Here is a 25,934-nt window from a genome sequence, read left to right on the forward strand (position 1 = left end):
AATGGTTAAGAATCTGCCCGCCAATGCAGGGGACACAGGTTTGAGCCCTTGTCCGGGAAGATCCCACATGCCGCGGAGTAACTAAGCCCGTGTGCCACAACTACTAAGCCTGCGTTCTAGAGCCCGCGAGCCACAACTACTGACCCTGAGTGCCACTACTACTGAAGCCCATGCACCTAGAGCCTGTGCTCTGCAACAAGAAGCTACCACAATGAGAAGCCTGCGCACCGTGACAAAGAGTAGCCCCTACTCACCACAACTAGAGAAAGCACGCGCACAGCAATGAAGACCCAACTCAGAACACCTCCCAAAAAAGATAATAATAATCCAAGCATCTCAGCACCATTTAGAGGAGAAATAGGCTTGTATACAGTCCTGTGGACCACTATACTGGATACTGAGGTGATACAAATATTTCAACCATTTCAAACCATATTCTATTTAAGAGGAAAGAAGGTCTATGTCTACTCCTTTATTCAATTATTACACACTGAGTACATAATACAAAGCCAGTTACTGTACTTAGAAATAGAAACATGACAAATACAATAATGCAATCTCTAGTTAAAGCATATTTAGAAAGATAATTAATCCTAAATGGTTGAACTGTAAAATCTTTAAAAAAGGTAAAGTATAAAAAGTAGAATGAAAAAAAAATGCTACCAAATTTAACTCCTTTTCCAAAGTTTTCAAGGAATATGGCCTATCACACCTGCATTTGTCAGTGTTTCTTCCTGGTCTAAAATTCAAGCTGTTATTCCACCAGGAAATGGTTCTTATATTTTTAGACCACGTTTAAAGAAAACAATATTTTTAAAATAAAGATTGGTCTCATAATGAATAAATAGAATAGAAATGAAGAAATTTGAACTACTGCTTCGTTAAAAAAAAAAGATGTAGATCATGACATGAGCTCAAATTTTAATTTAACTAATCTGTTACAATTTCATTGAATGTTCTAATCTGTGTACAAATTATTGTAGTAAATCTTAATTCAAAAATATATTTTGGGGCACATTTTCAGTAGGAGTCAGCAAGAATCAGATCAGATTTAACTTTTAGAAGTTTACATTTCCACTGATCAGATTGTTTAAGTGGAATGACATAATAAACAATGTTTGAATACACCATAAATGTTTATCACCATAACAAAACTTATTAGTCATTTAAGTCTAAATATTATCAAGATCACAAATGTGTTGTAAAGAAAATATAATTTAATTCCATAAGGTAAGAATTACAAAAAAGAAAATAACTTTTTTAAAAAAAGAAAGGAAGAGAGGGCTTCCCTGGTGGCGCAGTGGTTGAGAGTCCGCCTGCCGATGCAGGGGACATGGGTTCGTGCCCCAGTCCAGGAAGATCCCACATGCCGCGGAGTGGCTGGGCCCGTGAGCCATGGCCGCTGGGCCTGTGCATCTGGAGCCTGTGCTCCGCAACAGGAGAGGCCACAACAGTGAGAGGCCGGTGTACCGCAAAAAAAAAAAAGAAAGGAAGAGAGAACATTATTTTTAAAAAGCATTTAAGTTTGTTCATCAACAGCCCCTATTAAAGAGGACAACAAAAGAAGAGACTTTGAGGAGAAGATGCAAGTTTCAGTTAAAACAGGAGGTGGAGAAAAAGCTCCAAGAAGAGACTGAGGCTTTAGGGAAGCTTTCTGGTGGTAGAAGACATGGCATCAATCTGATCTCAGCTCTACAGCAGTGCACAGCATCATCCAGGGGATCACTGCCAGGGGTTCCAGGAAACCTGAGAGGCACCTGTTCCTGAGTGAAAGATGAAGTCTGCAGGCCCAGAAAAATCCCCGTTTCCCTTGTCTTCTCACTCACATTATCCATGGTGGCTCCTGACTCCTTAATCATCTTTATCAAACCTCCTCCCCTCTCAGCCTACATGCTAGTTTTTCTCAGAAAATCCCTCATCTCTATGTCAAAGAGCAAAAGGATGACATCTTAATGAAAACACGTCAGTGTCCTACCACGTGTCTAAAAGTTCTTGCATTTGTGCTCACTTTTCTTCCTTCTCTACAGCCACAATGGATGAGCGCTCCCTTCTCTTGTACTAGACACCAGCCTTTCTCATCTTCTTTGTTACTGTCCTACATCAGCTGTCTTTTTTAGCTTTTGGATCTTTAACTTCTCCCTCCGACCAATTCCTTTCAGCCATATCAAAACATGCTCACTATACTCAGCTTTTAGAGAGTTCTCCCCAAATTGGATTCTCCTTGATTCTTCTGTTCCCTCTACCAGTTACAATTCTTGAAAGAGATTTCTACCCTCACTGTCTCCACTTTCATTTATTCCTTTTGTTCATCAAACCAAGGCACACCTAATGACCTTCCCTAACTCATCACTACCACCACGCCCTGAAAGTCTTTTGGCATCTTTGCTGTCCAATAACAAAAGAGTTTTTTAATCATTATCTTAAGCAACCTCTCAATTTCATCTGATACTGTTAACCACATCCTCCCCCAAAGGCTCTCTTTCGTACTTTTTCATGATATCATAAAGTGTTACTGCCATCCTTTTGCCTATTTCAGGCGCATTTGCAGGATTCTCTTCCTTTTCTATTTAAATAATGGGTTTCTTTGACACTGGGTTTCTAACCTACGCTGTCTTTTCTTTTCACTTTATAGCTGTGTTTATTCCAATTTTGTCCTCTATAAACCACTAAATTTGCATTAAGAAACCACACAGACCACCAATTTGCATATTCAAAAAATAGGATTCGACACAATATTTAAAATACTTGTTAGTGGTACTAATGAGAAAAACTATAGCTTCATCAGTGAGATGAATGATATTGTTAAATCTCTATCAAATTATATATATTTATCAAGATGATGAATATATTCAGCTCTGTATCACTTTATATATTCAGTAAGTTTCTTTTCTTACTGTTTCCACTAAATGAGAAAATCATAACTCATAATCATAAGTTAACAGAATGGGTGCCCATTTTGATTGTTATGGACAGTCAGGCCCAATATGAAACTAGAAATAATAGAGATATTTTTCTTTAAAATCTAGTTTCAAATACTAATCAAATGCTAAGGTGGTTGATAAGCATATCACACTCAAAAGCAGATGGTAAAAAAAACTAAACTTGGAAAATAACATTAAAGCAAATAGTATAATACTCCTCAATAGCATTCATCTTGGAGAAGAGTTTCTTCAGCCTTCATTTCCAGGACCTGAATAAACTATATAGTGTTTTTGTGCAGATCAGAAAATGGCAGTCCCTCTGAGAGCATGATGTCCTGATAGTACCTGCATTTAAATTAAGAGTTCCCACCCCTCACTTTGGTGAGACACAGCATAGATCAGGGTCCCCAGTCTTAGAAAGCAGCATGTAGACTGGATTTCAGCACCCATTCAATTCAGCTGTACAGAAACTACACAATCATATTCAGTTTCTGTCCTTTCAACAACTGGATATTTTTTTTCTCCAATAAATCTTTGGAAATGGTCAAACTCTTAATGCTTAGTGATTTGTACCACATTAAAAACCATGATATTCAAATCTTATAGGTATATATGCAGTGTATCCAAGACATGGAAAGCATCATTTGATGCATCATTTCAGCCAGTCACTTAAAATAATGGAAATGGTATATACAGAAAACATCAGTGCTATGAAAATATTATTTTTAATCTCACTCCTATTGGAAAAATGCATGACAGTGATCATCCCTACATAACTAGTACATCTCAACATTGGAAAGAAGGATGTTGAATTCAGAGATCACAATAAACGTATGTAATTCAGTAGCCTTACTTTGATAGTGTTTACAATTTTTTTCTATGTCTTTTTACACTGAATTCAGAACAGAAGCATATTTTTAATCCCACATTTCCCTATGAATAAGGGTACATTTGCGACACCTTTTCTGTTGTGACCAATGGCTCATTCTCTATTAATATATATACCACTGGTGGATTTTCTCCAAGTACCTTACAAATTAATCTTTAAGTAACAAAGAATCACTCTTCATAATGCATGGGCTTTCTCTGATAAAGAGAAGAAAATGTCATCATATACTTCTTTCATATACAGTCAACCCTCCATATACACTGGTTCCCCATTGTGGGTTCCACATCCCTGGATTCAACCAACAACAGATAGAAAACATTCAGAATTCCAAAAAGCAAAACTTGAATTTGCCCCACACTGGCAACTATTTACATAACATTTAAACTGCATTTAAAACTATTTACAGAGCATTTATATTGTATTAGGTATGACAAATAACCTAGAGATGGGAGATTTAAAGCATATGGGAGCATGTGCCTGGGTAATATGCAAATACTATGCCATTGTGTATAAAAGACTTGAGTATCCTAGCATTTGGTTTCTGTGGGGGGTCCTAGAACCAATCCCCTTCCGATACCCAGAGGCAACTATATAATTATGACAGATGTGCAAAGAGTTATTCATATGTTCCCTATACATGGTTAAATCCAAATAAACTGTGCAATACTTGCTATCTCATGTGAGAATAATCATGTTTCCACACTGCATTCCAGGGACATTATGGGACATCCTACAAATCCATTTAATAAAAGAATTTCACCAATTATGCTTTCCTGCCAATCATATTTTATTGAAGCTCATTTAAAATATTCAGTAGAATTCATATCTTACCTCCTTTAGCAACAAATATTCTAATTTTATTATAGGGAGAATTTAAACTGGTATGGGGAAAATGTGTTTAATTAACCAGAAAAATTGTTGCTCTTTGTTTAAAAATATCAATATATTTGACAGAACTGTACCACTATTAAAAAAAAAAAAACCTTTCTGACAGAAAATACACTGGGAACAAATGAATAAACAGTTTAATTAAAATTATTGAGATATTTATTTCTGATCATCTATTTCTCTTCCAGATTCTTGTATAAAATTATCACATTCACTTCTTTCAGCACATACATATTCATCCTTTATATCCACATGAGAGCCCTACTTATAATTTACATTTAGAACAGCATTCTGAGTTTAAGTGTTTCTCTTACTGTTTTCACCTCCCATATGCTTCAATCAGCCATTTTTTTAGCCATCAATACATTTTTGTAAATTGGGAATATAATGCAAGAAAATAGCAACAATTAAACGTAAATTTAACAAGCAAAAGTAACATAAATGACACAAAATCAAACTGGTTAAGACAAGCTATATCCTCTTATCAAAACTATTAGCAAAGAAGAACTGACAAAGGCATTCCTGAAGTGCACGAATGACCTCTAGGAAAGAGACAATTAGAACCTAAAGGGATTGTGTGAAAATCACAATTTTCTATTTCTAACTTGTAAAACTCATCTCAACAACACGGCTTGCTTTTTTTTAAAGTGAAATTGTCAATCCATTACTGATTTAGAAGAATGCCTAGAGCTACCCATGCTTTAGACACAATATATGGAGAAACACAGCTCTATAGGTGATCTATCGGGCAATCATCCATGCCTATGACTTTCTCATTGAATCAGTAAAGAATCTCAACCACATGCTACCATTCAGATCAAATTCCTGACTAAAGGATCAACCCACCTGGTAATCATACACAGCACCATGATACAGTAGGACCAAAATTAATTTATCATGCCCTCTTGCTGTGTCCCTTTGTCTTCCCCAAACAAAATCCTGTTATCATCCCTTGTCTTGTATTTCAGTGACTGGGATCAAATTCCACTAAGTCACCAGAGCAAGGAACCCACTGTGATCTTTGACTTCTCTGTCTCCTTCACCCCCATAAGATGTAGTCATTCACCAACTCCTACTGAGTTCTACTCCTAATATTTATGAAAGCTGCCCCTTTCTCATCTTTCCTACTACCACAAGCATTTCCAGCACCAGCACTATTCACAATAGCCAAGACATGGAAACAACGCATATGTCCATCAACACATGAATGGATAAAATATGGTACATATATACAGTAGAATACTACTCAGCCATAAAAAAGAATGAAATAATGCCATTTGCAGCAGCATGGATGGACCTAGACATTATTACGCTAAGTGAAGTAAGTCAGACAAAAAGACAAATACTACGGAGGCTGGAGAAGATGGTGGAACAGAAAGACGCGGAGATCACCTTCCTCCCAAAAGATACATCAGAAATACATCTACACGTGGAACTGCTCCTATAGAACACCTACTGAACAATGGCAAAAGACCTCAGACCTCCCAAAAGGCAACAAACTCCCACGTACCTGGGTAGGGCAAAGGAAAAAAGAAAGAAACAGAGACAAAAGAATAGGGACGGGACCTGCACCAGTGGGAGGGAGCCGTGAAGGAGGAAACGTTTCCACACACTAGAAGTCCCTTCGCGGGCGGAGACTGTGGGGGGGCGGAGGGGGAAGCATTGTAGCCACAAACGAAGAGTGCAGCAACGCAGATGCAGAGGGCAAAGCGGAGTGATGCCCGCACAGAGGATCGGTGCCGACCAGCACTCACCAGCCCGAGAGGATTGTCTGCTCTCCCGCAGGGGCAGGTGGGGGCTTGGGAGCTGAGGCTCGGGCTTCTGTCAGATCCCAGGGAGAGGACTGGGGTTGGTGGACTGAACACAGCCTGAAGGGGTTAGTGCACCACGGCTAGCAGGGAGGGAGTCCGGGAGAAGTTTGGAGCTGCTGAAGAGGCAAGAGACTTCTTCTTCCCTCTTTGTTTCCTGGTGCGCGAGGAGAGGGGATTAAGAGCGCCTCTACAAGGAGCTCCAGAGATGGCCGTGAGACGGGCGCGAGCCGCGGCTATTAGCGAGGACCCCAGAGACGGGCATGACATGCTAAGCCTGCTGCTGCAGCCACCAAAAAGCCTGTGTGCAAGCACAGCTCACTCTCCACACCTCTCCTCCCGAGAGCCTGTGCAGTCCGCCCCTGCCAAGGTCCCGTGATCCAGGGACAACTTCCCCAGGAGAACGCACGGCGCGCCTCAGGCTGGTGCAACGTCCCGCTGGCCTCTGCTGCCGTAGGCTCGCCCCGCACTCCGTGGCCTCCATCCTCTCCGCCTGAGTGAGCCACAGCCCCCGAATCAGCTGATCCTTTAACTCAGTCCAGTCTGAGCGAAGAACAGACGCCCTCAGGCGACCTACACACAAAGGCGGGGCCAAATACAAAACAACCCCTTGGAGGTGTGCAAACAAAGAACAGAAAGGGAAATCTCTCCCAGCAGCCTCAGGAGCAGCAGATTAAAGCTCCACAATGAACCTGATGTACCCTGCATCTGTAGAATACCTGAACAGACAAAGAATCATCCCATATTGAGGAGGTGGACTTTGGGAGCAAGATAGATTATTTTTTCCCCTTTTCCTCTTTTTGTGTGTATGTGTATGCTTCTGTGTGAGATTTTGTCTGTATAGCTTTGCTTTCACCATTTGTCCTAGGGTTCTGAACGTCTGGGTATTTTTTTTTTTTTTTAACTTAAAAAAAATTTTTTTCTTAATAATTATATTTTATTTTTTGTTTAATAACTTTATTTTATTTTATCTTACTATTTTACTTTATCCTCTTTTTTCCTTCTATCCTTCTCTCTCTCTCTCTCACTCTCTCCCTCCCTCTCTCTCTTTTCTTTCTTTCCCTTCCTTCCTTCCTTCCTTTCTTCCTTTCTTTCTATTTTTCTCCCTTTTATTCTGAGCCACGTGGATGAAAGGCTCTTGGTGCTCCAGCCAGGCATCAGGGCTGTGCCACTGACGTGGGAGAGCCAACTTCAGGACACTGGTCCACAAGAGACCTCCCAGCTCCACGGTATATCAAACGGCGAAAATCTCCCAGAGATCTCCATCTTAACGCCAAGACCAAGCTCGACTCAACGACCAGCAAGCTACAGCGCTGGACACCCTATGCCAAACAATTAGCAAGACAGGAACACGACCCCACCCATTAACACAGAGGCTGCCTAAAATCATAATAACTCCACAGACACCTCAAAACACACCACCAGACGTGGACCTGCCCACAAGAAAGACAGGATCTAGCCTCATCCACCAGAACACAGGCACTAGTCCCCTCCACCAGGAAACCTACACAACCCACTGAACCAACCTTCGCCACTGGGGACAGACACCAAAAACAATGGGAATTACGAACCTGCAGCCTGCGAAAAGGAGACCCCAAACACAGTAAGATAAGCAAAGTGAGAAGACAGAAAAAAACACAGCAGATGAAGGAGCAAGGTAAACACCCATCAGACCTAACAAAAGAAGAGGAAATAGGCAGTCTACCTGAAAAAGAATTCAAAATAATGATAGTGAAGATGATCCCAAATCTTCGAAATAGAATAGAGAAAATGCAAGAAACATTTAACAAGGACCTAGAAGAACTAAACAGCAAACAAGAAACAATGAACAACACAATAAATGAAATTAAAAATACTCTAGAAGGGATCAATAGCAGAATAACTGAGGCAGAAGAACGGATAAGTGACCTGGAAGATAAAATAGTGGAAATAATTACTGCAGAACAGAATAAAGAAAAAAGAATGAAAAGAACTGAGGACCGTCTCACAGACCTCTGGGACAACATTAAATGCAGCAACATTCGAATTATAGGGGTTCCAGAAGAAGAAGAGAAAAAGAAAGAGACTGAGAAAATATTTGAAGAGATTGTAGTTGACAACTTCCCTAATATGGAAAAGGAAATAGTTAATCAAGTTCAGGAAGCAGAGAGAGTCCCATACAGGATAAATCTAAGGAGATACACGCCAAGACACATATTAATCAAACTGTCAAAAATTAAATACAAAGAAAATATATTACAAGCAGCAAGGGAAAACCAACAAATAACACACAAGGGAATCCCCATAAGGTTAACAGCTGATCTTTCAGCAGAAACTCTGCAAGCCAGAAGGGACTGGCAAAACATACTTAAAGTGATGAAGGAGAAAAACCTACAACCAAGATTACTCTACCCAGCAAGGATCTCATTCAGATTTGATGGAGAACTTAAAACCTTTACAGACAAGCAAAAGCTGAGCGAGTTCAGCACCACCAAACCAGCTTTACAACAAATGCTAAAGGAACTTCTCTAGGCAAGAAACACAAGAGAAGGAAAAGACCTACAATAACGAACCCAAAACAATTAAAAAAATGGGAATAGGAACATACATATCGATAATTACCTTAAATGTAAATAGACTAAATTCTCCCAGCAAAAGACACAGAGTGGCTGAATGGATACAAAAACAAGACCCGTATATATGCTATCTACAAGAGACCCACTTCAGACCTAGGGACACACACAGACTGAAAGGGAGGGGATGGAAAAAGATATTCCATGCAAATGTAAATCAGAAGAAAGTTGGAGTAGCAATTCTCATATCAAACAAAATAGACTTTAAAATAAAGACTATTACAAGAGACAAAGAAGGACACTACATAATGATCAAGGGATCAATCCAAGAAGAAGATTTAACAATTGTAACTATTTATATACCCAACATAGGAGCACCTCAATACATAAGGCAAACACTAACAGCCATAAAAGGGGAAATTGACAGTAACACAATCATAGTAGGGGACGTTAACACCCCACGTTCACCAATGGACAGATCATCCAAAATCAAAATAAATAAAGAAACACAAGCTTTAAATGATACATTAAACAAGATGGACTTAATTGATATTTATAGGCCATTCCATCGAAAAACAACAGAATACACATTTTTCTCAAGTGAGAACTAGAACTAGAACAAAAAATTTCACAATTTGAATGGAAACACAAAACACCCTTACCTAGGGGTAAGATGGGAATAAAGACAGACCTACTAGAGCATGGACTTGAGGATAAGGGGAGGGGGAAGGGTAAGCTGTGACAAACTGAGAGAGTGGCATGGACATATATACACTACCAAATGTAAAACAGAGAGCTAGTGGGAAGCAGCCGCATAGCACAGGGAGATCAGCTCGGTGCTTTGTGACCACCTAGAGGGGTGGGATAGGGAGGGTGGGAGGGAGGGAGACGCAAGAGGGAGGAGATATGGGGATATATGTATATGTATAACTGATTCACTTTGTTATAAAGCAGAAACTAACAAACCCTGTAAAGCAATTATACTCCAATAAAGATGTTAAAAAATAAATACATAAATGAAAAGCCTACATACTGTAGGATTCCGTCAATATTATATTCTGGAAAAGGCAAAACTCTAGGGGGAGTAAAAAGTTCAGAGTTGTTAGGGGCTCAAAGTGAGGTTTTGAGGGATGGACAGGTGGAGCACGGGAGAGTTTTAGGGCAGTGAAACTCTTCTGCATGATGCTCTGTTGGGGAGTAGATGACGTCATGCCTTTGTCAACCACTATAGAACTATAAAGCACAAAAAGTGAAATGTGTAATAAACAGTGGACAATAGTCAATAATAATGTATCACTATTAGTTGATCAATTATAACAAATGAACTTGCATCCATTGAATGAACTTGCATCCATTGTACCAACACAAGATGTTAATAATAGGAGAATCGGGCTTCCCTGGTGGCGCAGTGGTTGAGAGTCCGCCTGCCGGTGCAGGGGACATGGGTTCGTGCCCCGGTCCAGGAAGATTCCACATGCCACGGAGCGGCTGGGCCAGTGAGCCATGGCTGCTGGGCCTGCACGTCCGGAGCCTGTGCTCCGCAACGGGAGAGGCCACAACAGTGAGAGGCCCGCATACCGCAAAAAAAAAAAAAAAATAGGAGAATCTAACTGGAAGAAGAGAGTGGCTGTATGGGAACTCTTTGCATTATCTGCTTAACTTTCTGTAGTCTGAATCTGTTCTTTAAAAAAGTCTATTAATTTAAAAACTAGAAAAAAATCTAGACAAGAACACATAGCCAGTACAGAGCTATATACAACAATACCAAATAGATAAGAGTCATGAATAACGAAAAGCAAAAGATAGCAATGCTAATAATTTGATCCTCTAATTAAAACGCTAAGGGAATAGGCACAGAAAATAGTCAAACATATAAGGAACTTCAGAAACCTGGTGGAAAAAAGATCACCACAGCGAAATCAAGAGACTGGCCGGAAACAAAATCAACAATTCCTTATATCATGTTAATAGAAAATACACCAGGAGCTTCAAGATGGCGAAAGAGTAAGACACAGAGATCACCTTCCACCCACAAATACATCAGAAATACAACTACACGTGGAACAACTCCTACAGAACATTTACTGAACGCTGGCAGAAGACCTCAGACCTCCCAAAAGGAAAGAAAATCCCCATGTACCTGAGGAGGGCAAAAGAAGGAAGAAAAAACAGAGACCAAAGAATAGGGATGGGACCTGCAGCAGTGGGAGGGAGCTGTGAAGGAGGAAATCTTTCCACACACTAGGAAGCCCCTTCGCGGGCAGACACCTTGGGTGGCGGAGGGGGAAGCTTCGGAACCACGGAGGACAGCCCAGCAACAGGGGTGTGGAGGGGGCAAAGCTCAGAGATTTCCGCACAGAGGATCGGCGCTAACCAGCACTCACCAGCCCGAGAGGCTTGCCTGCTCAACTGCCGGGGCAGGTGGGGGCTGGGAGCTGAGGCTTGGGCTTCGGAGGTCGGATCCCAGGGAGAGGACTGGGGTTGGCTGGGTAAACACAGCCTGAAGGGGGGCTAGTGTGCCACAGCTAGCCGGGACGGAGTCTGGGAAAAAGTCTGGAGATGCCAAAGAGACAAGAGACATTTTCTTGCCTCTTTGTTTCCTGGTGCGCGAGGAGAGGGGATTCAGAGCGCCGCTTAAAGGAGCTTCAGAGACGGGGGCAAGCTGCTGCTATCAACACAGACCCCAGAGATGGGCACGAGACACTAAGGCCACTGCTGCAGCCACCAAAGAGCCTGTGTGCAAGCGCAGGTCACTCTCCACACCTCCCCTCCCGGGAGCCTGTGCAGCCCGCCACTGCCAGGGTCCCGTGATCCAGGGACAACTTCCCCGGGAGAACGCACGGCGTGCCTCAGGCTGGTGCAACATCACGCCAGCTGCTTCCGCCGCAGGCTCGCCCCGAAATCCGTACCCCTCCCTCCCACCGGCTTGAGTGAGCCAGAGCACCCGAGTCAGCTGCTCCTTTAACCCCGTCCTGTCTGAGCGAGGAACAGACGGCTCGAGGCGACCTACATGCAAAAGCGGGTCCAAATCCAAAGCTGAACACCGGGAGCTGTGTGAACAAAGAAGAGAAAAGGAAATCCCTCCCAGAAGCCTCATGAGCAGCAGATTAAATCTCCACAATCAACTTGACGTACCTGCATCTGTGGAATACCTGAATAGACAACGAATCATCCCAAATTGAGGAGGTGGACTTTGAGAGCAAGATTTCTTATTTTTTCCCCTTTTCCTATTTTTGTGAGTGTGTATGTGTATGCTTCTGTGTATGATTTTGTCTGTAGAGCTTTGCTTTTACCATTTGTCCCAGGGTTCTCTCCATTTTTTTTCTTTTTATTACTTAAAAAATTATTTTTTAATAAGCATTTCTTATTTTAATAACTTTCTTTTATTTGAATTTACTTTACGTTACCTTCTTTTTTCTTTCCTTGTTTTTTTCCTCCCTTTTATTCTGAGCTGTGAGGAGGACAGGCTCTTGGTTCTCCAGCCAGGCGTCAGGGCTGTGACACTGAGGTGACAGACCCAAGTTCAGGACACTGGTCCACAAGAGACCTCCCAGCTCCACGGTATATCAAAGGGCAAAAATCTCCCAGAGATCTCCATCTCAACGCCAAGACCCAGCTCCACTCAACGACCAGCAAGCTACTGTGCTGGACACACCATGCCAAACAGCTAGCAAGACAGGAACACAACCCCATCCATTAGCACAGAGGCTGCCGAAAATCATAATAAGTCCACAGACACCCCAAAACACACCACCAGATGTGAACCTGCCCACCAGAAAGACAAGATCCAGCCTCATCCACCAGAACACAGGCACTAGTCCCCTCCACCAGGAAGCCTACACAACCCACTGAACCAATCTTAGCCACTGGGGACAGACACCAAAAACGACGGGAACTACGAACCTGCAGCCTGCGAAAAGGAGACCCCAAACACAGTAAATTAAGCAAAATGAGAAGACAGAAAAACACACAGCAGATGAAGGAGCAAGGCAAAAATCCACCAGACCTAACAAGTGAAGAGGAAATAGGCAGTCTACCTGAAAAAGAATTCAGAATAATGATAGTAAAGATGATCCAAAATCTTGGAAACAGAATGGAGAAAATACAAGAAACGTTTGACAAGGACCTGGAAGAACTAAAGAAAAATAAACAGTGATGAACAGCACAATAAATGAAATTGAAAATTCTCTAGAAGGGATCAATAGCAGAATAACTGGGGCAGGAGAACGGATAAGTGACCTGGAAGATAAAATAGTGGAAATAACTACTGCAGAGCCGAGTGAAGAAAAAAGAATGAAAAGAATTGAGGACAGTCTCAGAGACCTCTGGGACAACATTAAACGCACCAACATTTGGAATTCCCTAGTGACGCAGTGGTTAAGAATCCACCTGCCAACACAGGGGACACCGGTTCAAGCCCTGGTCCAGGAAGATCCCACATACCGCAGAGTAACTAAGCCCGAGTGCCACAACTACTGAGCGTGCGCTCTAGAGCTTGCGCACCACAACTACTGAGCCTGTGCGCCACAACTACGGAAGCCCACACGCCTAGAGCCCACTATCCACAACAAGAGAAGCTACCGCAATGAGAAGCACACACACTGCAATGAAGAGCATCCCCCGCTCGCCGCAACTAGAGAAAGCCTGCACTCAGCAACAAAGACCCAATGCGGCCAAAAATAAATAAATACAATAAATAAATTTACAAATACAAAACAAGAAACAACAACAAAAAACGCAGCAACATTCAAATTATAGGGGTCCCAGAAGAAGATGAGAAAAAGAAAGGGATTGAGAAAATATTTGAAGAGATTATGGTTGAAAACTTCCCTATTATGGGAAAGGAAATAGTTAATCAAGTCCAGGAAGCACAGAGAGTCCCATACAGGATAAATCCAAGGAGGTACACGCCAAGACACGTATTAATCAAACTATCAAAAATTAAATACAAAGAATAAATATTAAAAGCAGCAAGGGAAAAACAACAAATAACACATAAGGGAATCCCCATAAGGTTAACAGCCGATCTCTCAGCAGAATCTCAGCAAGCCAGAAGGCAGTGGCAGGACATATTTAAAATGATGAAGGAGAAAAACCTACAACCAAGATTACTCTACCCAACAAGGGTCTCATTCAGTTTTGATGGAGAAATTAAAACCTTTACAGACAACCAAAAGCTAAGAGAATTCAGCACCACCAAACCAGCTTTACAACAAATGCTAAAGGAACTTCCCTAGGCAGGAAACACAAGAGAAGGAAAAGACCTACAATAATAAACCCAAAACAATTAAGAAAATGGGAACAGGAACATACATATCGATAATTACCTTAAATGTAAGGGGACTAAATGCTCCAACCAAAAGATATAGATCGGCTGAATGGATACAGAAACAAGACCCGTATATATGCTGTCTACAAGAGACCCACCTCGGACCCAGGGACACATACAGACTGAAAGGGAGGGGATGGAAAAAGATATTCCATGCAAATGGAAATCAAAAGAAAGCTGGAGTAGCAGTTCTCATTTCAGACACAACAGACTTTAAAACATAGACTATTACAAGAGACAAGGAAGGACACTACACAATGATCAAGGGATCAATCCAAGAAGAAGATATAACAATTGTAACTATTTATGCACCCAACATAGGAGCACCTCAATACATAAGGCAAATACTAACAGCCATAAAAGGGGAAAGCAACAGCAACGCAATCATAGTAGGGGACTTTCACACCCCACTGTCACCAATGGACAGAGCGTCCAAAATGAAAATAAATAAGGAAACGCAAGCTTTAAATGATACATTAAACAAGGTGGACTTAATTGATATTTATAGGACGTTCCATCCAAAAACAACAGAATACACATTCCTCTCAAGTGCTCATGGAACATTCTCCAGGATAGTTCATATCTTGGGTCACAAATCAAGCCTTGGTAAATTTAAGAAAACTGAAATCGTATCATGTATCTTTTCCGACCACAACACTATGAGATTAGATATCAATTACAGGAAAAAATCTGTAAGAAATACAAACACATGGAGGCTAAACAACACACTACTTAGTAACCAAGAGATCACTGAAGAAATCAAAGAGGAAATCAAAAAATACCTAGACACAAATGACAATGAAACACGATGACCCAAACCCTATGGGATGCAGCAAAAGCAGTTCTAAGAGGGAAGTTTGCAGCAATACAATCCTACCTCAAGAAACAAGAGAAATCTCAAATAAACAACCTAACCTTACACCTAAAGCAATTAGAGAAAGAAAACAAAAAAAGCCCAAAGTTAGCAGAAGGAAAGATATCATAAAGATCAGATCAGAAATAAATGAAAAAGAAATGAAGGAAACGATAGCAAAAATCAATAAAACTAAAACCTGGTTCTTTGAGAAGATAAACAAAATTGATAAACCATTAGCCAGACTTATCAACAAGAAAAGGTAGAAGCCTCAAATCAATAGAATTAGAAATGGAAAAGGGAAAGTAACAACTGACACGGCAGAAATACAAAGGATCATTAGAGATAACTACAAGCAACTCTATGCCAATAAAATGAACAACCTGGAAGAAATGGACAAATTCTTCGAAATGCACAAACTTGTGAGACTGAACCAGGAAGAAATAAAAAATATGAACAGACCAATCACAAGCACCGAAATTGAAACTGTGATTAAAAATCTTCCAACAAACAAAAGCCCAGGAACAGATGGCTTCACAGGCGAATTCTATCAAACATTTAGAGAAGAGCTAACACCCATCCTTCTCAAACTCTTCCAAAATATAGCAGAGGGAGGAACACTCCCAAGCTCATTCTATGAGGTCACCATCACTCTGATACCAAAACCAGACAAAGACGTCACAAAGAAAGAAAACTGCAGGCCAATATCACTGATGAACATAGCCGCAAAACTCCTCAACAAAATACTAGCAAACAGAGTCCAACAGCACATTAAAAGGATCATACACTATGATCAAGAGGGGTTTATCCCAGGAATGCAAGGATTCTTCAATATACGCAAATCAATCAACGTGATACACCATATTAACAAATGGAAGGAGAAAACCCGGATGATCATTTCAATAGATGCAGAGAAAGCTTTCAACAAAATTCAACACCCATTTATGATAAAAACCCTGCAGAAAGCAGGCATAGAGGGAATTTTCCTCAACCTATTAAAGGCCATATATGACAAACCCACAGCCACCATCATCCTCAAGGGTGAAAAACTGAAACCATTTCCACTAAGATCGGAAACAAGACAAGGTTGCCCACTCGCACAACTATTATTCAACATAGTTTTGGAAGTTTTAGCCACAGCAATCAGAGAAGAAAAAGAAATAAAAGGAATCCAAATTGGAAAAGAAGAAGTAAAGCTGTCACTGTTTGCAGATGACATGATACTATACATAGAGAATCCTAAAGATGCTACCAGAAAACTACTAGAGCTACTCAATGAATCTGGTAAAGTAGCAGGATACAAAATTAATGCACACAAATCTCTTGCATTCCTATACACTAATGATGAAAAATCTGAAAGTGAAGCTAAGAAAACACTCCCATTCACCACTGCAACAAAAAGAATAAAATATCTAGGAATAAACCTACCTAAGGAGACAAAAGACCTGTATGCAGAAAAGTATAAGACACTGATGAAAGAAATTAAAGATGATACAACTAGATGGAGAGATATACCATGTTCTTGGATCAGAAGAATCAACATTGTGAAAATGACTCTACTACCCAAAGCAATCTACAGATTCAATGCAATCCCTATCAAACTACCACTGGCATTTTTCACAGAACTAGAACAAAAAATTTCACAGTATATATGGAAACACAAAAGACCATGAATAGCCAAAGCAATCTTGAGAAAGAAAAATGGAGCTGGAAGAATCAGGCTCCCTGACTTTAGACTACACGACAAAGCTACAGTGATCAAGACAGTATGGTACTGGCACAGAAACACAAATATACATCAATGGAACAGGATAGAAAGTCCAGAGATAAACCCACGCACATATGGTCACCTTATCTTTCATAAAGGAGGCAAGACTATACAGTGGAGAAAAGACAGCCTCTTCAATAAGTGGTGCTGGGAAAACTGGACAGCTACATTAAAAGAATGAAATTAGAATGCTCCCTAACACCATACACAAAAATAAACTCAAAATGCATTGAAGACCTAAATGTAAGGCCAGACACCATCAACCTCTTAGAGGAAAACGTAGGCAGAACACTCTATGACATAAATCACAGCAAGGTCCTTTTTCACCCACCTCCTAGAGAAATGGAAATAAAAACAAAAGTAAACAAATGGGACCTAATGAACCTTAAAAGCTTTTGCACAGCAAAGGAAACCATAAACAAGACGAAAAGACAACCCTCAGAATGGGAGAAAATATTTGCAAATGAAGCAACTGACGAAGGATTAATGTCCAAAACATACAAGCAACTCATGCAGCTCAATATGAAAAAAATAAACAACCCAATCCAAACATAGGCAGAAGACCTAAATACACATTTCTCCAAAGAAGACATACAGATTGCCAACAGACACTTGAAAGAATGCTCAATATCATTAATCATTAGAGAAATGCAAATCAAAACTACAATGAGATATCATCTCACACTGGGCAGAATGGCCATCATCAAAAAATCTACAAACAGTAAATGCTGGAGAGGGTGTGGAGAAAAGGGAACCCTCTTGCACTGTTGGTGGGAATGTAAATTGATACAGCCACTATGGAGAACAGTATGGACGTTCATGAAAAAACTAAAACTAGAACTACCATACGACCCAGCAATCCCAGTACTGGGCATATACCCTGAGAAAACCATAATTCAAAAAGAGTCATGTACCAAAATGTTCATTGCAGCTCTATTTACAATAGCCAGGACATGAAAGCAACCTAAGTGTCCATCAACAGATGAATGGATAAAGAAGATGTGGCACATATATACAATGGAATATTACTCAGCCATAAAAAGGAACGAAACTGAGGTATTTGTAGCGAGGTGGATGGACCTACAGACTGTCATACAGAGTGAAGTAAGTCAGAAAGAGAAAAGCAAATACCATATGCTAACACATATACATGGAATCTAAGGAAAAAAAAAAAACATGGTCACAAAGAACCTAGGGGCAACACGGGAATAAAAATGCAGACCTACTAGAGAATGGACTTGAGGATACGGGGTGGGGCAAGGGTAAGCTGGGACAAAGTGAGAGAGTGGCATGGACATATATACACTACCAAACGTAAAACAGATAGCTAGTGGGAAGCAGCTGCATAGCACAGGGAGATCAGCTCATTGCTTTGTGACCACCTAGAGTGGTAGGATAGGGAGGGTGGGAGGGAGGGAGATGCAAGAGGGAGGAGATATGGGGATATATGTATATGTATAACTGATTCACTTTGTTATAAAGCAGAAACTAACACACCGTTGTAAAGCAATTATACTCCAATAAAGATGTTAAAAAAAAAATCAAAAAGAGACAAGAAAATACACCATAGACAAAAGCAACGATATAAAAACATATCTAGAAAGAAGCCATACAAATATGTATATAATCTACATGGAGGCCACAATAAGAATTTCCTGATTGACTTAGGAAAAAAAAGTCTCAACCAGAATAGTATGTTATGTGTATTCGTGAGGCACAGATATTGTAAGAATATCGATTATCCTTAATTCATTTACAGATTTAGTACCTTATCCATACCAGCTGATGACAATCAAACATGGGCTACTGTTTCCTGTACCCAAAGTCAACCATGGAAAAATTACAGAAGGAACAAAGAAAAAACATTAACAAAAGCAAAAACACAAAACTAAATAATCCCTGAGGGACAATAAGTCTCCACTGAACTGGAACCTGAGTGTGGGCAGGTAGGGGGATGCCCTGAATTGGAGACAGGTCTGTAGCCTGCAGGAGAGACAGATGACAGGATTGATTAGAGAAAAGCCTTTAACTTTGAGCCCTTGATTCTTCCACTGTGCTCTGGGACCATGAATCTCTACTACTTCACTGAAGGAATCTGAGGTAGCATTTCAGAGCCCGCATGCCAGGAGCATGGCACACCAAAGATTGCGCTGGATGTGGCAGTATGGTCCACAGGCTGTGAAATAACCATCTGAAACTTTCTTAGTGCATGACAACTGGCCTTTTTAAATGATCATCTTAATAGACTATCACACACAGACTAAAAGAGAAAAGCAAGTAACACAGTAGTTGTACAAAAGGACAGAAATTCATTTCTGAACTTTTGGGCAATGTCCCTGATGTCAACAAAGAGAGACCACAGTGAGAACTGTCAGGCTAAGGCACCCCTTCACTAACTCCTCTGGGATTCTGTGGGGCATGGCTGGGGACAGGGATGGATTCATACCAGAGAAGGAAGGAATTGCAGGCCCTGCCAGCAGTCGATGTGAGGACCTTGAGTGAGACCTGACGGGCTCCAAACCACAGAAGAGAGTCTCGCCTCCTTTCCCCTCAGCTCATCTTACCTGCAGCAGCCATCTCTGGGAGGCTCCAGGCAGAAGTGTCCAGATGAGATGTGCCTGCACTTCACACCAGCAGTCTCAGGGATTTGATGTCTTTGATGTGAGGCCTTGGCCTCAGGTCAGCACACGGCAGGTAGCCCAGCACCTACAGGGAGTCAAGAGAAGACACTGAGAGAGGATTGAGAGCAGCATCCGCCATAGAAGAGGGGGCCCCAAAGAGCCCTCACTGTCAGTCTCGGGGGACCCAGGCATGGCTGTGAGGCTCAGGGCCCCAGATACTTCTGGCTGGGGGTGCCGACATAAATGAGAGCCAAGCTGTGACGCCTGCTGACTCAGCTCAGCAGAGGGAAAAGTCCCAGGACCTACCAAGAGTCAATGAAAGGCCCTCGTGCCAGGTCTGCGGGAAGCTCCCCCGGAAGCACCCCCCCCACCGCCCACCCCTGCCGTCCTCCTGGAGCCCAGATGCGCATGACCGGAAGTCACGTCCTCCAAGCCGCGCTGTGGGGGCGAGGCCATTTTTGAGAGCTGAGGTCCGGCGAGGGTGAGCCGCGGGAGGAGTGCCACGTCTCGTCAGGTGTCAAGGTGTGAGGTGACCCCAGTTAGAAGTGCGGGGACACGCCCCCGACACCCCCAATCCCCATTCCCTCCGAAAAGAGGCGGCCACACAGGCCCCGCCCACCCCGCCCCTGCTCTCGGCCCCAGAGGCTCGGGCCTGGCTGTTAGGCCCGAAGTCCATCCGCTTCCCCGGCGGGGTCTCGGGCAAAGGAAGGCCTCGCTCTGAGGCTGCTGGACCCTGGCTCAGCTCAGTAGAGGGAGCGCCCCAGGCCCTGTGGAATGAAGGACGGGACCCTCATGGGGACCGAGGGGCTCCACACCCCAGAATGGCGGCCACGCGGACCCCGCCCCTGACGTCGGCCTGGGAGCCTCCGGGCAGGTCTAAAGACTGAGGGGCTCCCTCAGTGTGAACGCGGACGGACGGACAGACGTGGGAGACCCAGGGAGGAGGGGGCCTTGTCCTGAGGGGCTGGCCGCAGGTCAGCAGAGGGAGGATTTCCAGGGCACGGGAGGAGTCAGGGCGTGGACCATCCTCCCCGTCACAAGGGCACCTCAGAACCCCTCCCCTGTTGTCAGCCGCTTCCTTCTGGCCACACACGGAGGAGGGAGGGCTGCTGTCTGAGAGGGGAGGTGCAGGCCAGCAGAAGGCGCGTCCCTAAGCACTCCCAAGAGTCAGCCCAAGTCCCTGAGGGCCAGTGGGGCCGCCAGCCACAGGGCCTCGACCTGTCTGCCGCACGCTGCAGGCCTGGTAAAACTCTGCCACATGCGGCCGCGTGGTCACCCTCACCGCCTCCGAATGAGACTCAAGGAGGTGCCGGCACTGGTGCGAGCAGATGGCCCTCGGGGCAAGAGAGGAGCTCCAGGCTGCACCGGCCGTCCAGGGAGGACCCCGAGTGGGGACTAAGGGAGTCACCCACCCCGAAGAGAAGGGACAAGAGAGAATATGGCCCGTCCCCTCCTGTCAACCCTTAGACTCCCAAGAAAGGACTGTCAGGCTGAGACTGCCCGTAATTTCCTCTGCCAGGTTCAGGCTGAGACTGCCCGTAATTTCCTCTGCCAGGTCCAAGGGAGGTTAGAGCGTTGTTCTGAAGGGGCAGCCACCAGGCAGAAGGGAGGGTCCCAGGACCCTTCGGTGGTGGGCTGAACGCTCCCTCCTTTCCTCCTCCTGGGTGTCATGGAAGATGGTGGTGTCAACTTCAGAGCAGCAGAGGGGAGGGGGTGGGGATGTCTTGCCAACAACTGTCATCCTGACTCTGAATGGGAACCGTGGAGACCTACCTCCCCTGCCAGCCCCCACTGTCACCCCCGTACCGCCCAGGCAGGGCTGGCTGGCTGTGCCCCAAGGCTCACTCTACCGTCCTCCACAGGGGTCTCAGGGGACAGGCTGAGCAGGAGAACAGGAGCCCTGTGGGTCCTCGAGCAGTGCCCTCACGGACCCTGCAGAGGCGGCCTTGGTTAAAGCCAGGGAGGAATGTCCCTGCTGAAGGTGCTCACAGCATCTCCTTGTCCCTCCCCCAGGTGCCCTCGTTGCCTGCCTTCCTGCGCACACTCCCGCCTGCTGGCCCTGACCTGTGTCATCATGCCTCGGGGCCGGAGGAACAAGCGCCATGGCCGCAAGAAACGCCACCAGGCCCGGGGGGAGACTCAGAGTCTCAAGGGTGCCCAGGCCACTGAGGAGGCGGCGGCGGCGGCGGCAGAAGAGATACAAGAGTCGCCGTCTTCCCCCGCTTCTGTTTCTCGGGATACTTCCCCGAGCTCCCCTGCTGCTGGCACTCACCAGGAGCCTCAGGGAGCCCCAGCCACTACCTCTCGTGATGAAGGGGTTTCATGCCCAGGATCTGAAGAGGGTGCCCAGAGCCAAGATGAGAAAAGTGCAGGTACCTCCCAGGCAGCACCTTCCATTCACAGCAGTTGCAGAGATCCTCTGATCAGGAAGGTCAGAATGTTGGTGCACTTCCTGCTGGAGAAGTACCACACGAAGGAGCCCATCCCGCAGGCAGCACTGCTGAAGGCTGTCAACAGGAAGTACCAGAAGCACTTCCCTGAGATCCTCAGCAGAGCCTCACAGATCATGGAGGTGGTCTTTGGCCTCGAGCTGAAGGATGTCGACCCCAGCAATCACTCCTACGCCCTCATCAGCAAGATGGCCCTCCCCAGCGAGGGAAGTCCGAGTGATGAGTCGGGGCCTCCCACGTCCGGTCTCCTGATGGTTCTCCTGAGCACGATCTTCAAGAAGGGCAACCGTGCCACCGAGGAGGAGATCTGGGAATTCCTCAGTGAGTTGGGCTTGTATGCTGGGAGGAGGCACTGGATCTTCGGGGAGCCCAGGAGGCTCATCAGCAAAGATTTCGTGCAGCAGAAGTACCTGACGTACCGCCAGGTGCCCAACAGCGATCCTCCGCGCTATGAGTTCCTGTGGGGCCCGAGAGCCCACGCTGAAACCAGCAAGATGAAAGTGCTGGAGTTTATGGCCAAGTCCACTGGTACCGTCCCCAGTGCCTTCCCAGATCTCTATGAGGAGGCTCTGAAAGATGAGGAAGAGAGAGCAGCAGTGAGAGCCGCAACCAGGGCTGCAGGTGTTGCTGAGGGCAGAGCCCCTTCCAGGGCCAAAGCCCGCAGCTCCTCCCACATGTAGGGAGGGAGGCCGCCGGCAGTTTGCTCTCTTTGTTTTGGAAGTGCAGAGTGGTAGGGGTGGAGGGAACAAAGTATAGATCTTATTTACCTTCCTGTTTTAAACTAGTAACTTCTATATATTATTGATTGATTGATTTAGGTTTTTTCAAATGTTTTTTTCTTGTAATAGTGTGTTTTCTTAAGAATAGGAATTCGTGAATGACATTGCTTGCATATCTATTGCTGTCTAAAGAATTCTAAAGTTACAGTTTTGGTATATGTAAAACAAATTCACGAACCATCTATATTTTCTGTATGATCCAGAAGTAGAAAACATGGCACTGCAATAGAGATTTTCATGGAAATGTGAAAGGCGACCACAGAAAATATTTAGAAACAAAAAATGGAGAAAACAGAGAGTAAAAGCCATTTAACTCGTGGTTTGCCTTACTTCGTTTAAACTTTCTTTTGGTAGAAATAAAAGATACTTTGACTGATTTAGCTCATTTGTGAGTATTTGTTTGTTTTGCCCTAGTGCACTGCATATTCTCTGCTACCTACTGGATTAAAAATAAACTCTGATGGGAGGGTGGTATTTTGGGGGTTCATAATAATCATATCAAAACTGCCATTCATCAAAAACCCAATATTGCTTAATGAGTATGCCACTGCTTTACACGTAGTACATAACATTCCAAAATTCACGCAGGATAGGATTTAGCAGACTCCCTTTATAGGTGAATAACTTGCAGATTTCTCAAGTTCACAAGGCTGATTTAAGTGACCTTGCTGGGTCTAGTCCCCTGGTCTGGAATAGTCTAGAGCCTACACTCTTCCACTCCTCCCAGCCTAAGCCAGACCTTACGTCTTTTAATTCATTTTTCTTCTCACCACTCCAAAATGTATCTCATGGGATAAAAGGGGCCCTGTTCCCAAAGCACTGTTCTGGAATACTGTAATAGTAACGCTGAATAAGTGAATGGTATGAATAAAAAAAAGTTTTCCGGTGACAATGGGGTCTTCTACATATGCAATGTCAGATACCCTGAAAAGATCAGCATCTCCTCATTTACTCTTCAAGTTTCTCAGGGACATAAAAGCCTTGGTTTAAGAGCTGTGTCCTCAGGTCAGTGGAGGGAGGAGTCCCAGCCTCTGATCGTTACTCCAGGTGAGGACCTTAGAACAGAAGGGGGCCCCACAAAGTCTACCCTTTCTCCCTTGTGTGGCCATGCGCAGAGCTGTCTGTCTGAAGGTACCCCTTCTTTTCCTCCGGGGCAAGGGTGGAGAGGTTCTCAGGGAGGTGAGTTCCTTGGTCTTGTGGCAGCATCTCCAATTCTGCCCAAGTAGGAGATCCTAACAGGCCTTAATTTGCTTCAGAGTGAGGACACTGGGTGCTGATGAGTGGATTCCCCATAACAAAGGGGACCACACAGAGGCCCCCGGCAGGGGTAGCCAGGGAATAGGTCTCTTATCTCCCCTTCTGGTGTCTCAGGAAGGTGAAAGCCTTGGCCTGAGGCTGGCAGACAGACAGTAGGGAGGGTGGAGTCCCATATGCTACCTGAAGTCAAGGTAAGAAACCTGAGTTAGGACTGAGGGGCCACTGACTCCAGAAGAGTGGGGCCTTGTAAAGTCCTGCTCCTCAGAAGACCCCAACAGCTTTGGACAGATCTGGTTCATCCTGACTTCCAATTCAGAATTCCCAAGAAGGTAATGCCTTTGTTCTGAGGAGCACAGCTTCAGGGGAGTGGAGGGTGGAGTCCTGGGTCTGGTCAGGCATCACGATGAGGACCCTGAATGAGGAGCAAGAGGACCACTCACTCCAGAACAGAGGAGAATGCAGAGTCCCGCCCCTGAGGTCAGCCCCAGGAGGCCCAGGACAAAGCTTTCTGGCTGACCTGCCCCCTCTTTCCACTGGGGGTTGTCTCGGGGAGGCGAGGGCCTTGGTCTATGGGGAACAGCCTCACTCAGTAGAGACTGGAAATCTAGTGACTCTAAATGAGGATAAAGGGACTTCACCTAGAGCAGAGCCCTGCCACTGGATACCTCCCCTCGGCAAATCCAGGAATGTTGGCATGATGCGCCCCACGCCTTTCCTTTTAGAGCGTCTCAGGTAGATGAGGCACTTGGTCCCAGGGGCCAGCCTCAGGGGAGCACAGGGAGGAATTCCAGGTCATGCCAAGAGTCGAGCAGAGGACCATGAGGACTGAGGGAACCACCCAAGTCATAAAAGCGGGGACGCCACAGAATCCCTCCCTTACTGTCGGCCAGGAGTGACCACAGGCAGTCATGCCCACGTGAGGCAACCCTCACATCCTCCTAGGTGGTCTCAGGGAAGTAAAGGCTGTAGTATGAGAGCACAGGCCTCTCTAGGTCACGGGAAGAGCCAGCGTAAGGACTCCGAGTGAGGACCAAGGGGAACGCCCAACCGAAAAGAGACAGGAACAAACACATAGCCCCACCACCCTTCCGGCCCGGGGAAGCCCCAGGCAGGGGTAGTTCCATGTGTCACCCACTTGCCTCCGGCTCTGGAGGACTCAGGTCAGTAGAGGGGAGAGTCCCAGATCCTGACAGAGTGAGGACTATTGAGGTCACAAACCCCAGAAGAGCGGAGCCCGGGGAATCTTGCCCTCTGTGTTAGTCCTCAGAAGCCCCTCAGAAATAGCTGTGGCTACACGTGGCCTACTCTGACTTCTACTTCTGGGGACTCAGGGTGGTGAGGACTTTGCTCCGAGGCTGGCTGACTCAGCACAGGGGAAATTTCCAGGTTGTGCTAGGAGTTGGGGTGAGGACCTAAGGCTGGAGTGGAGCATGAAAACCATAACAATGGGGGCAGCACATCATCTCTCCCCTGCTGTCAGTCCTGGGAGACGCCTGGAGAGATGTCAGGCCGAGCAGAGGCAACCCTTAACTCCTCCCAGGGTGACAGAGAAGTGGGGACAGTAATAGGTGAAGAGAGGGAGAAATTATAGGTCTTCCCAGGAGTCAAACCGAGGAAGGGCCTGAGTGAGGACCAGCGCGGCCAAGCATAATAAGGCCTGGATCTGCCGGCCCCAGCGTCCTGCCTTCAGAGACCACAGGTAGACGTGGGACATTAGGCTACCCTCACTTTCTTCTGTTGGCTCTCAGAGAGCGGTGGGCCTTTCTATGAGCACATGTCCTCAGGTAAAGAGACAGGAGCCACAGGCCTTCCCAGGAGT

General features: G+C 44.6%; 1 protein-coding gene and 1 pseudogene across 1 annotated transcript in view; one reads left to right on the forward strand and one right to left on the reverse strand.

Moving 5' to 3' along the window:
* The window catches only part of CFAP47 (cilia and flagella associated protein 47), a 471,409-nt gene that overhangs the window by 262,729 nt on the left and 182,746 nt on the right, over window positions 1-25,934 (reverse strand).
* On the forward strand, window positions 21,382-22,835 carry LOC132594583 (melanoma-associated antigen B4-like; annotated as a pseudogene).

This window comes from Globicephala melas, chromosome X, assembly GCF_963455315.2.
Source record: "Globicephala melas chromosome X, mGloMel1.2, whole genome shotgun sequence".
Taxonomy (NCBI): domain Eukaryota; kingdom Metazoa; phylum Chordata; class Mammalia; order Artiodactyla; family Delphinidae; genus Globicephala; species Globicephala melas.